Source organism: Monodelphis domestica, chromosome 3, assembly GCF_027887165.1.
Source record: "Monodelphis domestica isolate mMonDom1 chromosome 3, mMonDom1.pri, whole genome shotgun sequence".
NCBI lineage: Eukaryota > Metazoa > Chordata > Mammalia > Didelphimorphia > Didelphidae > Monodelphis > Monodelphis domestica.
This window is the reverse complement of record NC_077229.1, coordinates 456,164,242-456,176,951: the sequence shown is the minus strand read 5'-3', so window position 1 is coordinate 456,176,951 and position 12,710 is coordinate 456,164,242. Positions and strand designations below refer to the sequence as shown.

General features: G+C 32.8%; 1 protein-coding gene across 6 annotated transcripts in view; it reads left to right on the top strand.

The window, feature by feature from the left end:
- SSBP2 (single stranded DNA binding protein 2) overlaps positions 1-12,710 on the top strand; it is a 386,496-nt gene that overhangs the window by 291,985 nt on the left and 81,801 nt on the right. The gene's annotated exons all lie outside the window — the stretch shown is intronic.

Sequence of the window (12,710 nt, the reverse complement as noted above, 5' to 3'; positions counted from 1 at the left end):
CCAACTTTTTCCTCTCAGAAGCCTCTAATCTTCTTCAGAGACCTAGAGGCGGGGAGTTTAAAACTTCCCCTGGCATAGGCCAGGTAGGAGAAATCTTATATCCTCTTTCCTCCTTCTCTTTAAATTCCTTCCCTCTGTATTAATTAAATTACAATAATTTCCAGACTGACTTGGGAGTTTCATTTGGCGACCATTTAAATCTAGATTTAAAGTCACAACCCTAAAATTATCTGACAGTAATCAATAGGGAGAAGGAAAAATGCTTAGCCCATTCAAATGTCATTTCTTCTTTGGCCAAATGGGATATAAAATTGAAAGAATTAAATACTTCAAATATTAATACTGTGTTCACAATAAAATTTTATTTTATTGTTTATAAAATTCTCAAAATTCTATCACCAGTCCTCCACACCTCCACCCCCATTTTAAAAGAAAAAAATGAAAAACTAGATAGAAGTTAGAGGAGGGTGACAGAAGGTTGCAAGGAAGATTTGAAACCTGACTGATGAAGGAAGATTTCTTAAAAGAACGGGGGACCTTTAGCTTTAAGGTCAGAAATCCTAAGTGGTTACAGGATAGGTGTCCTTCAGTATTTGAAGGGCTTTTATGGAAAGAAGTTTTAAATTTGTTCTCTCTAGCTTCATGGGACATATCTAGGACAAAAGCAAGTTAGGAGAGAAGCAGATCTAAATTCAATGTAAAGAAAGAGTTATTAAAAAATAGAATGAAATTATGAGTTCTCTATCAATAGAATCATTCAAACAGAGATTGACCATCTGGTAGAGATGTTAGAATGAATTTCTTCTTCAAAGGAGAGGTAGGATTAAAGGATTTCTAAACTTTTCTTCCAATGCAAAGGTCTTATGGTTCTTTAAGTTACTAATGTGACTTTTAATGCTGTAGACCAGTAGTTTAGTATGTAAACTATATCTTAATTTTACATCAGTTAACTTCCCATCCAAACCTATCTTAACACAGGAAAAATGGAGATAAATATTGGAAGTTAAAGAGTGTGTATGTATCATGTGTATTTGACTAAATACACATGCATGTATGTATTTATGTATGCAAATACACATATACTTGCATCAGGATTTCTGCTTGAGTTACACTCCAAGAATATCATGCCTGCCTCAATTTATGCTGATCACTTAAAATCCTATCACCTTGCAGATTGACTCAACTTTTGATTCTCAGCATTTTTTCAACTCCCTCAGTTTTTTCTCCCCTCAGATTCAAAGACTGAAGGGTATAACAATAAGCTCCTTCTACAGTTTTCCTTTATGGAGAGCTCAGAACGTTCCAGGTAACTCTAGATTCTCCATCAACAGCTCTGCTCAATTTCTACTCCATAGAGCATCATGCAACCATGCTGGGTGTTCTGTGGTACTTCTCTCTTTTTAAATTCTTTTGTATATTGTATTTCCCTATTAAATTGTAAACTCCTTGAGTTCAGGGACTTTCTTTTTGTAATCTTAGCACTTAGCACAGTGCCTAGCACATAGTAAGTATTTAATAAATGTTTACTAAAATGAATTGCATATATGTGTATTTGTATGTATATGTGTGAAAGTGTATATGCTTTATATAAATATGTAACGAAAATGTAATTGTGTCAATAAAATAAAGACATATTATTCAACCCTAAAATTTCCCATTGCTACCTGAATGATTAGGATTAGTTGTCTTGGTTGATTCAGTTAACTAGTTAATTATCCTTATTCTCTCCCAAATTCTAATAATTCAGTCAGTTGCAAGATCTTGCCAAATTTCTATCTCCATGAAATCTTTTGCATCTTTTCACTTTTTTCCTACCCATATAATAAACACTACTATCTTAATCTTAGGTCTTCATCAATTTTCACCAAACTCTTGTAATATTATCGCAGTCTCCTTACTTCACTACAATCTATCTGCTACCTACTACCATAGTAATTTACTTTAATTGCAGATTTAGCCATGCTATTCATCTATTCAGTAAACTCTAATTGTTCCCTGTTGTCCCTAAGAGCTAATATAAGCTATTCTATTTGGCTTTTAAAGTATTCCATAGAAATACAACAATTGTAAAAGATTATAGTAACTTTGGGTTTGACAAAAGTAAAGATCCAAGTTTTTGGAAGAATTCACTATTAAAAATTGTTGGGGAAACTAGTAAGATGTTTGGCAGAAACTGGATAGAATTTCATATACCATTTACCAGGATAAGATCAAAATGGATACATGACCCTGGTATAAAAGGAAATATCATAAACAAATTAGAACAGATAATGTATTATTCATTAGATTTATGGATAGAAGAATTTATAAATAAAATAGATAGAAAGCATTGTGAAATATAGATAATTTTGAATACATTAAATCAAAAAGGTCTTGTAGGAACAAAAAGAATGTAGCCAAAATTAGAAGGAAAGCAGTGTATGGGGGGAAGAGGTATAGATAATTTCTCAGATAGAATTCTCATATCCAAAATATATAGAGAACTTTGCCAAATGTATAAGAAAATGAGCCATTCCCAAATTGATAAGTGGTCAAAAGATGTGAATAGATACCTTTTGAATGAAGAAATCAAAGTTATCATATCTATAAAAGTTATCATATCTATAAAAAATGCTTCTATGAATATGAAAAGATGCTCTAAATTATTATTGATTAGAGAAATGCAAATCAAAACAACTCTGAGATATCATCTCATACCTATCAGATTGGTTAAAAGGATAAAAGGGCAAAATGACATGTTGGAGAAGATATGGAAAAATTGGGACACATACATTGTTGGTGAAATTGTGAACAGATCCAAATATTTTGGAAAACAATCTGGAGTTTTACTCTAAGAGTTATAAAACTGTATATACCTTTTGATCAAGTAATACCACTATTAGATATATTTCCCTAAAGTGATCAAGGAAAAAGGAAAAGAAATTGTATGTTCTAAAATATTTACAGCAGCCCTTTTTGGGGTGTCAAAAAACTGAAAATTGAAGGAATACCCATCAATTGGCAGACAGCTGAACAAGTTGTGGTATATAGTTGTAATGAAATACTATTGTGCTATGAGAAATGACAGACAAGATATGCACAGAAAAACCTGAAAAGGCTTACATAAAGTAAGACAAAATGAAGTTAGTAGAACCAGGAAAACACTGTACCTAGTAAAAACAATGTATGATGATCCACTGTGAATGACCAAGACAACTCTAACAGATTCATGGTGAAAATGGATATCTACTGCCATAGAAGGCACAGGCATAGTCTCAGTGCATATTGAAACGGACCCTTCACTTGATTTCTTCCATGAATTTTTCTCCAGTGTAAACACTATTTGTCTTTTTTCACAAGATGACAAACAGGGAAATATGTGTTTTATGATAATATATGTACAACATAGATCATATTTCCTGCCTTCCTGAGGAGGGTGGGTGGTAGAGGGAGAGAACATGGATTGTAAAATGTCAAAACATATTAAAAATTATATCAACATGTAATTTGGAAAAAATAAAATATTTAAAAGAAAAAAGAGGCAGTTTCAGAGAGAACCATATACAGGATATCTTACTATATAAAGCTTCAGAAATATTAAAAATAAGTATTTTATAATATGATTTTATTTATTATTATTATTCCTTTATTCATTCTGTAGTCTAGTAAATAACCTTCTTTATGCTCTTTTCATATATGGCACTCTTTTTCCATCCTCCCTAACTTTACCCTGCATGTTTGCCATCTTTAGAATGTTCTGATTCATCACTTTTGCCTCATAGAAGTCTTCACTTCCTTCAAGATGTAGCTCTAGTACCATCTTCTATATGATACCCTTCTTGACTTCCTTATAGTTTTTCCTCTCCCTATCTGGCATTTATTTTGTACCTGTAAATTAATTAATGTAGTAGTTTTAATATTATATATACATAAATCTACCAGGAATACCACAAACAATCAATATCTCTATAAATATCAGGCCATTTTTTCCTTTAAAATATTTTGTAATTTTGTTTATATAAGTTATGCTTGTGTTTTATTAGATGAGAAACTAAATATCTTATGCACTTTGTTGTTATTTTGAATGAAATTTCTCTTTCTGGATTTTATTAGTAAGATATCAAAAGAATGATTGATGGCTTCTCTTGGTTGGTCATGTATCAGTTTATTAAAATCAAATTAACTTTTTCATTGAACCTCTGGGGTTATTTAAATATTCTATCAGATACAAATATGGATTGTTTTTACCTTAGTTGCTTTTTTCTTATTAATAAATTGCGTTCCATTTTAGTACTGTATAAAATAAGAGTGGAGATAATGGACAACCTGGCATTATCTTTTTTTTATTGGGAAATTTCTACACTTTCTCCATTGCAGATAATATTTGGTTTTGCCTTTAAATATCATCATAGTGAAAATTCATTTATTTTTGCTTTTTAGAATTTTTTGCAATAAATAAGTGATGCATTTTGTTGATAGCTTTTTTCTTTATATGTTGATAGAGAAATATGATTTTATTTTTTTCTAACATGATTTATGGGTTTTAGAGTTTTCCTAATTCTTGCATCCCTTCTGTAAAACTAACATCATTGTGGTGAGTAATTTTTAAACAGGATGTTTTGCCCTTTTACTAATGTTCATTCAACATTTTATATCATTATTAATTAGTCATGGTTTTCATTTCCTATTTTTAAATTTTCTCTTTTCATAATATAAAAAACATTTATCTCACAGAAAAGGGTTTAGTAAGGTTTTGGCTTTCTTTATTTTTCTCTATAGGAAAATATGAATTAAATTTTCTCTAAATGTTTCATAAAATTCACTTGTAAGAAAGAATCTGGTATATGGCTGTTGTTTATTTTTTCCTTTAGGAATTTACTTATGGTTTGCTTGGTTTAATCTCCTTAAAATCATGTTGCTTAGATTCTGCATCTTTATTATTCTTTTAGGGCTTTATACTGGATTTATAAGCTTAAAATTGGGCTAAAGACTTTAGGACACCCTGTATTTCTACATATATTCGTAATTTTTCAGTTAACTTTTCAATTTTTTTTGGCATATAATTGGGCATAATAGTTTTTAGTGCAAATTCATTGTAAATTCCTCTTTCTAATTTTGGTAAATTGTAGTTTTCCTCTGCATTTTTCATTAAATGAGATAATACTTTTTATATTAAACAGTTGCTACCAAATTTTATTTATCATCTCACTGGTATTTTTATTTTGAATATTGTTTCTTTGATTTACAGAATTTTTATTTTGGTGTTTCTTTAGAGGTTTTTTATTTGTTGATTTTCTAGTGGCACATTCTGTTTCATTGATGTTTCCTTTTGCACTTTTGATGATAGTAGTGTTGAGAGAAAGAAAAATTTCCCCTAAAGTTTTGTTTTACTTGCCCTTCCCCAGTTGATGAACATTTTTGTTTCCAGTTCTTTGCTCTAACATATGCAAAAAAATTCTGCATTATAAATATTACTGTATATATGGGGATGTTATTTTTATCAATGACTTCCTTGAGATAGAAGCCCAACAATCTAATCTTTGGATCAAAGTATATGGACATTTTAGTCACCTTATTTGCATAACTCCAAATTGCTTTTTCTAAAATACTTGTAGTAATTCATCTCTCTCCAAACAATTCCATATAACATTTTCTCTTGCCTTTTTTTTGGTTTGTTTTTTGGTAATCTTTTTGAGATTTCAGAGTTGGATGCAGAAAACTCATGATTTTGATTTGCAATTCTCTTATTAGTGATTTGGAGCATTCTTACATGGAGTTGTTAATAGTGTGTATTTTCTTTTTGAAAACTGTTTCTTCATATTCTGTGACCATTTATTTGTTGGACGTTGTTCTCTCTCATATGTAAATATTTCCTAGATGCATTGATTTTTGTCTTTGCAAAGGTTTTTTCAGTTTCCTATAATCAAAGTTACCTATTGTATCTTTTGTAATTGCCTCTATCTTTCCATTTCTTTTCCTTCCTTCCTTCCTTCCTTCCTTCCTTCCTTCCTTCCTTCCTTCCTTCCTTCCTTCCTTCCTTCCTTCCTTCCTTCCTTCCTTCCTTCCTTCCTTCCTTCCTTCCTTCCTTCCTTCCTTCCTTCCTTCCTTCCTTCCTTCCTTCCTTCCTTCCTTCCTTCCTTCCTTCCTCCCTCCCTCCCTCCCTCCCTCCCTCCCTCCCTCCCTCCCTCCCTCTCTCCCTCCCTCCCTTCCTCCCTCTTTTCATCCCTCCCTTCCTCCCTCTCTCTAACCTCCCTTCCCCCTATCTGCCTACATTGTGGCTAGAAGTACCATGGCTACTAGATGCTGGTCCCATTTTTGACTGGAATAGAAGCCCCTCCTTAGGCATCTTGGTAGCCCTCTGCTCCAGAGTACTCATCATATTGATGCCAGACTTAGTGAGGATAACCAATTCAGCTTAGCCAACTAAAGCTCAGGATTCTCAAGTGTAAGTGATCCACCAGTGTCATCCATCCTCCTCTGTAGCAAGGATGACATGCTTGCTCTACTATAGTGGGCTGGTTACTGCTATTTAACCCCTTGATTCTAAAAGATTCAACCTGATGTTACAATTACATTTACATTTTTAAATGTCAGGAGGCTTCTATTTGGTAGGCTATCAGTTCATTCATTCATTCATTCATTCATTCAACAAACATTATTAAGTACCTACTGTGTACCAGGGCATGATGACAAAGCTCCCAGTTTATTATGGAAATAAGACATACAGATAAAGTCACAGTATTACATAATAAATGCATTAGAGGGGGGAGGGGGGAACTATGTGAAGTTTATGTGGGAAAAAATCATGAACAGCCATTCAGATCTGTGTGGACCAAGCCAGTGGCTCTTAACAGTATAAGGTAAGGAGTTTCAGGGGAGCACTCCTGAGCCCAAATTTTTTGGTAGAAATATTCTAGGGATTTCTCTGTAACATTCCAACATATAAGTTTCTAACCTCTAGAGGTTAAAAAGGAGGATTTTCCTTTGCTTCCTTAAGATTTTAGTGTCTGTAGCCAGCCCTAGCTTCTTCTCCATCCCATTCTATTCCTGAGGAACCCCTTCCCAAGGGCCACAGTTAACTTTCCATTGTCTGCATTATGTTGTACGAAGGAAAAGCATAGAATTGGGCACCTGAATACGTGGTTCAAAAGCTAGGGCCTGCCACAGTTTTGCTGTGTGACCAAATCACCTTCCCTCCCTTGAGTAGTTACCCCATCTATAAAGTGAATGTTTAAGAATGAGTTCAAAGTTCCTATGGATTCTGACTGGGCGTTTCTTCACATGAAAGACCAGGAATGTGACCAGGCTGGTAGGAGAAATAATCATCTTGCCTCCTGGGGTTGTCTTTCCGCTACCCATTCATCTTCCTGGCTTTGTATGTGACTCTATGTCCCATTTACTCCCTCTACTTTGAGTTTTTTAATAGGCTAAATAAATTTTGTCTGTAAGTTCAGAGTGCTCTTAAGTTATCAAACCTATTTTGGCACATGGATTGTTTTTCCCTCAATTCTAAGTACTACATGTTCTTACATGTTCTATTCATAAGTCAAGTAGGGATGATGTAGTATGACTTAGGGAAGATAGACCATTGAAGTATCACGTTAATGAGTTTTATTATGATTTGCAACTTGAGAACATATTCTAGTTACTCCACATGGATGGACTGATCCTGAAAATGCATATTCAATAAAATATTATTTGGGAGAATAAATGATCCAATTTTTTGCTTATTTGTAATTAACATAGTTACAATCTTACTTCCTATATTATACAAGTTATTAAAGATATAATAAGAAATACATATGACCCAGTTGGATTTATATCATGGAAATATGGTTCTCATATTAGAAAAACAGTATAATTAATTATGAATAGTAAAAATGTGATTATGTAAATAAACGTATACAGATTCTTCAACAAAAGATTTCAGTGCTAAGCATCCCCCAAAAAACATTAATATGGAAAGGATACTAGATGGTAAGGTCTTTCAGATGCTTTTGTTTACTGGTGAAAATAAGATAATTATACTGAGCCCCATATATTACAGACCTTCTTCAGTAAATTTCATGACCACTCAAAAGAGATTAGCCTACAATTCACACAAGAAGAATCAAGTAAAAAGGGTCACTTCAAAGTAATGAAGTGAACCTTTCCAAATGAACGCAGATCCCCTTGACTATTCCAAAGAAAGTTTAAAAAAAAATCAAAATGGAGGGTGGAAAATCAATAATCTTAATGTAGTCTCTGAAGAAAAGCAAACAAACAAACAGAAAAAGGATACCCTATTGTCCTCCCAACACTGACTGAGTGGAATAACCAAGTGAAAAAAAACAAAACACAAAACCTTTGAATAAAGTGAAGAAATTATGGTATCAGGGAAGCCTCAGTAAAACTTTAGAAAGAAAGAATAATTGTGTACAACTTGAACTTAAAAAAAAAATAATAAATCCTATAAACAAACTGAAGAAAAAGTTACATGGCATTCTAGAAAAGAAGTAAAGAAGAAGAAATTTACTATTTCTAATAATTTAGATACCACACAAGAAGATTATTCACATATAGGGGACTGGTCGGGAAAGGTAGGTTAAAAGTGGGAAGCTATAGAGAGAGACAAGTCCAATATAAATGTAGTTAAGTCTGGTCTGGGATAAGAGGAGAAGGTGGAGATAATGGAATCAGAGTATTTTTTGAGGATTACAAATTACCAGTTCTTAATACCAATTAATTCTTGTTCCTTTTCTTTTCCTTCTAAGACAAAAAAGAGGTTGGTCAATTAGGGAAAAGAAACATTAGAAAACAATTTGTTTGAAGGAAAAACATGCTTTAAAGCTAAATATGAATTTAAATGAAATAAACCCACCCTTCAAATTGAGCTAGGTGGTAGAATGGATTAGAAATTGAATCTTAATAAAATGTTTACAGAAAGGATGGGATAGGGACTGGACCTCAGATTTCATTAGTTACAAGGAGCTTCTGAATGGGGAAGCCCTCTTTACCCAGCATAGGTCAACAACAATTTCTCTGCCATTTAGACTTAGGGAGTTACTAGCCGCAGTAAGAGGTAATACTGACATATGTATAGCCATTAACCTTAGGACTGATATCTAGTAATAACTAAATTAACACCATACAGCAATGTGATTTAATTCTCTAAAATACTACAGGCTTCATTTAGTGCAACTTTTATTAATTTTCCACACTGTATCTAATTTCTTAATTGGCTATATGTCTTAACTTTTTATTTTACCTACTAATTCTTGACTCTTTTGAATTGGTACTTTGAGAATATCTCTATAAAGAATCCTGCAGAGCAAATGACAATTGCTGTTGCTGTTGTTCAGTCATTTTCAGCTGTGTCCAACTCTTTGTGACCCCATTTGGGGTTTTCTTGGCAAAGGTACTGAAATGGTTTGCTTTAAGGATATTGAGGCAAACAGGGTTAAATGATTTACCCACAGTCACCCAACCTAGTAAGTGTCAGAGGACAGTTTTTAATTTAGAAAAATAATTTTTTCTGACTATAGGTCTAGCACTCTATCCACTGCACCCTCTAGATGCCTAGCAAACGACCAAGCTATTTATAAGTAAAAGTGAACATGACATCATGTTGAAGTTGTAGAAGTGTGTTAACTTTAAGCAGCAAAAGAGCATTTTAATGTCTAAAAAAATACATTATTGTTACTTATATTACTAGGACTACTCTAAGATGAAGTACTAACCTTCTTTTACACAATGGTGTAGAGGATTGTTAGGAATTTTAAGGCAGAAATTAAATTAAATTTAATAATCAAATCTAGGACATTTCCTCTCTTAATATTTTGATGTTTTCTTCTCTCACATTCACCAAAAAGGGTAGTATATGAGGATTATAAGCTCCCAACCAGTTTAAAAATGATCAAGTATTATGCCCTACATTTCATATGTGTTTTTTTGTTCTTTTCCTGTAAAGAAGGTATACTTTACAAATTACTTTTATCTAAAAAAAAAGAATGAAAAGTCTAATGGTGGGAGCTTGTGATACTCATTCCATCACTCAGACCAGTAATTATTTTCAGGACTAGTCCTGAAGAAACAAGATGGGTGTGGCAATTCTCTAATTCCATATCTATATGCATGGAAACTTCAAAGAATAATAGTCATATTATTGCTATATGTGTGTGTCTGTGTATGTATACTCACATACATATACAGTTAGCATATTTATCAAGTATCTTCTATATGTTCTGTCTATTGAATGATACTGCTTAGAAAGGATGACATTAATTGATGGAGTACTGTAGGATTTTTAAAGTCGTATAAATGATCTTAGTGATTGTCCAGTCCAATTGCCTCTTATTGTAGATGAAAAAACAAAGGTCCAGAGAGATCCTTACTTCTTTAAAATACTGGAGCCTATTAGTGGTAGAATTGGGACTAAAACATACCTAATTTGGCTCCCCGTTGAATACTCCTATGAAAGCACTGGGAATTTGAGAAGGCTAAGATTTTTTCCCCCATCAGTGGCACTGGTTCACTACCACCACCAGCAATTTCAATGTGATTTTAAAAAAATAAACATTTTAAAACATTACGTCTACAATAGAAGTGAATAAAAATTTATTAAGCAAGGTCCCCAAGAAAAGATTTCCTTCCCAGAGTAATAATATAAGTGTTATACCCTACATTTGTCGGCTGATACTATTCCTGTTACTAGTATACAATTTATATTTCTTAATTTAATTAAGGACTTTCACAATATAAAATTTCATGTTTATTTTTGTACCTTGAATTGTATCTAAAAGCAAATATCAATATTTCATTTGTACTTTGTAACAACACAAGTAAGCCTTTTTTTTCTTTTTTTTTTAGACATTAATGCTCTGTCTATACAGATTATACAAAAGGGTTGGGTTTGGGGGGACAGAGTTGGGGAAGGGGGGGGAGCTGGCACTGAGATCTGTGATTTCATCAATATAAGGGAGTAAGGAAAACTTCCTCTCCCAAAGCTGATATGTAATGGTTAGGCAATTTATATTTTTAGGTAGTTGCCTCAGGCATACAAAAATTAAGCTGCTCACCCAAGGTCACATAGACCTTTGGTATCCTGGGCAGTACATAACCCAGGTATCCCAGGATCCAGTGCAACACCTGCCTCTCTGAAGTGGACAGTTAAGGCAATTAACTAGACTGTTCAAGTAAAAATTGTGATACCGCTAGTATTGTGTTCTAAGAATTATAAAGTTTTTTAAAATTTTCACTCTAGTTACCTAAATTTTTCAACTGTAAGTAGATATTGCTAGAATTATCTGTTTGAGTTTTGATTTTTTTTACTTATTTTCAGATGTGCGTAAAGTAGTTTAACCCAAAAATATAAATAGTTTTCCAAATTTTCCCCAATATTATACACTATGCCAGTTTCTAAAAGGAAAATTAATAAGAATAACAAAAAGGGCTGAAAAGAAATTGTTCTAACCCTTTCCCCGATTTTATTACTTCTTAGGGACCTACTGGTTCACAACCATCACTACATGCATGGTCCCTACCTCCCAAGCCCAGCAATCCCATGATGAGACCTCATGGTCAGGTAGGAGGGACACAGAAAATACCATTAAAATACATTACTCCACAATTCCATATTTGAGATGAGAAATTTCTCATTTTAAACATTTCATTAAATTAATACTGAATCATCTTTCTACTATCGATAGGAACATTGAAAAACTTTTTCATTTTGTTCTAAGATCCTTCTAAACTAGTTTTAACTTCTTGTAATACATTCAACTTAATTTCCATGGTTTGTTGTATTTCACAGCAAAATTCTTTAAATAACATAGTAACATTGTTATCCCTTTTCCCATGTTTCCTAAATTTGCTTTTGCAATTACAAGTTGAGCAAATAAATGACTTGAAATAACAGTTTTTGTGAGATGTTATACAGATATACCTACTGAGTCAATTATTTTATTTTTAATAATTTCAAAATATTTCAAGAAACTAAGATATTCTTGTGAATAAAAAATAAAAAGATAAGCCATTTTTTGACCCCTAATCATGCTACACATTAGTAAGATAAATGAGCAGAGGAAAAAGGAATAGACTTTTAGGATAAGGTACTAAAAGTGAATTTTCATAAATGATAACATGATTTTGCACTGAGCAAATGTATGTAAAAGCTAAAGAATATTTAATGCTATTAGTCTCAACTAACATTATAAAAATTGCAAGTTTACTTGAGGAAAAATGAATTTGGTGATCAGAATTTTTCCATAATTTGTATAGGATAGGTGATAAAACTAACAAATACAACCTGGTGGTTGGAATGAATAAAACATCCCCTTGCAATTAGCAATTACTTGCAAGCTACTTATTGTGGAATCTCTTCCTGGGAAAAGTACAATGAAAAGGTGTTGGCATATTGGGAAAAGGCTGAGCATTCCTTTGCACTAGGGGATCATTCCAAGGCACTGAATAGTAAGGAAAACAGGAAAGGATGGTTCCTATTAGCTTGTGGTTCTCTCCCACTTTGAATAATTCATTTAATCTTTTTCATTATGGCTAGCAATAGGTCATAGATATACTATAGGAATTCCCCTTTCATTTTTAAGAACTTAAGGAATCTACAATTTTGTCATTGTGGATGCTCCCTACCCAGGGACTAATTGTAACTTCTCTACAACTCTTTCTAGATAATTTAGTAGAATTGCTATGACTGAAAAAGTTATTCCCCTGCAACCTACCTGATGAGTTCCACT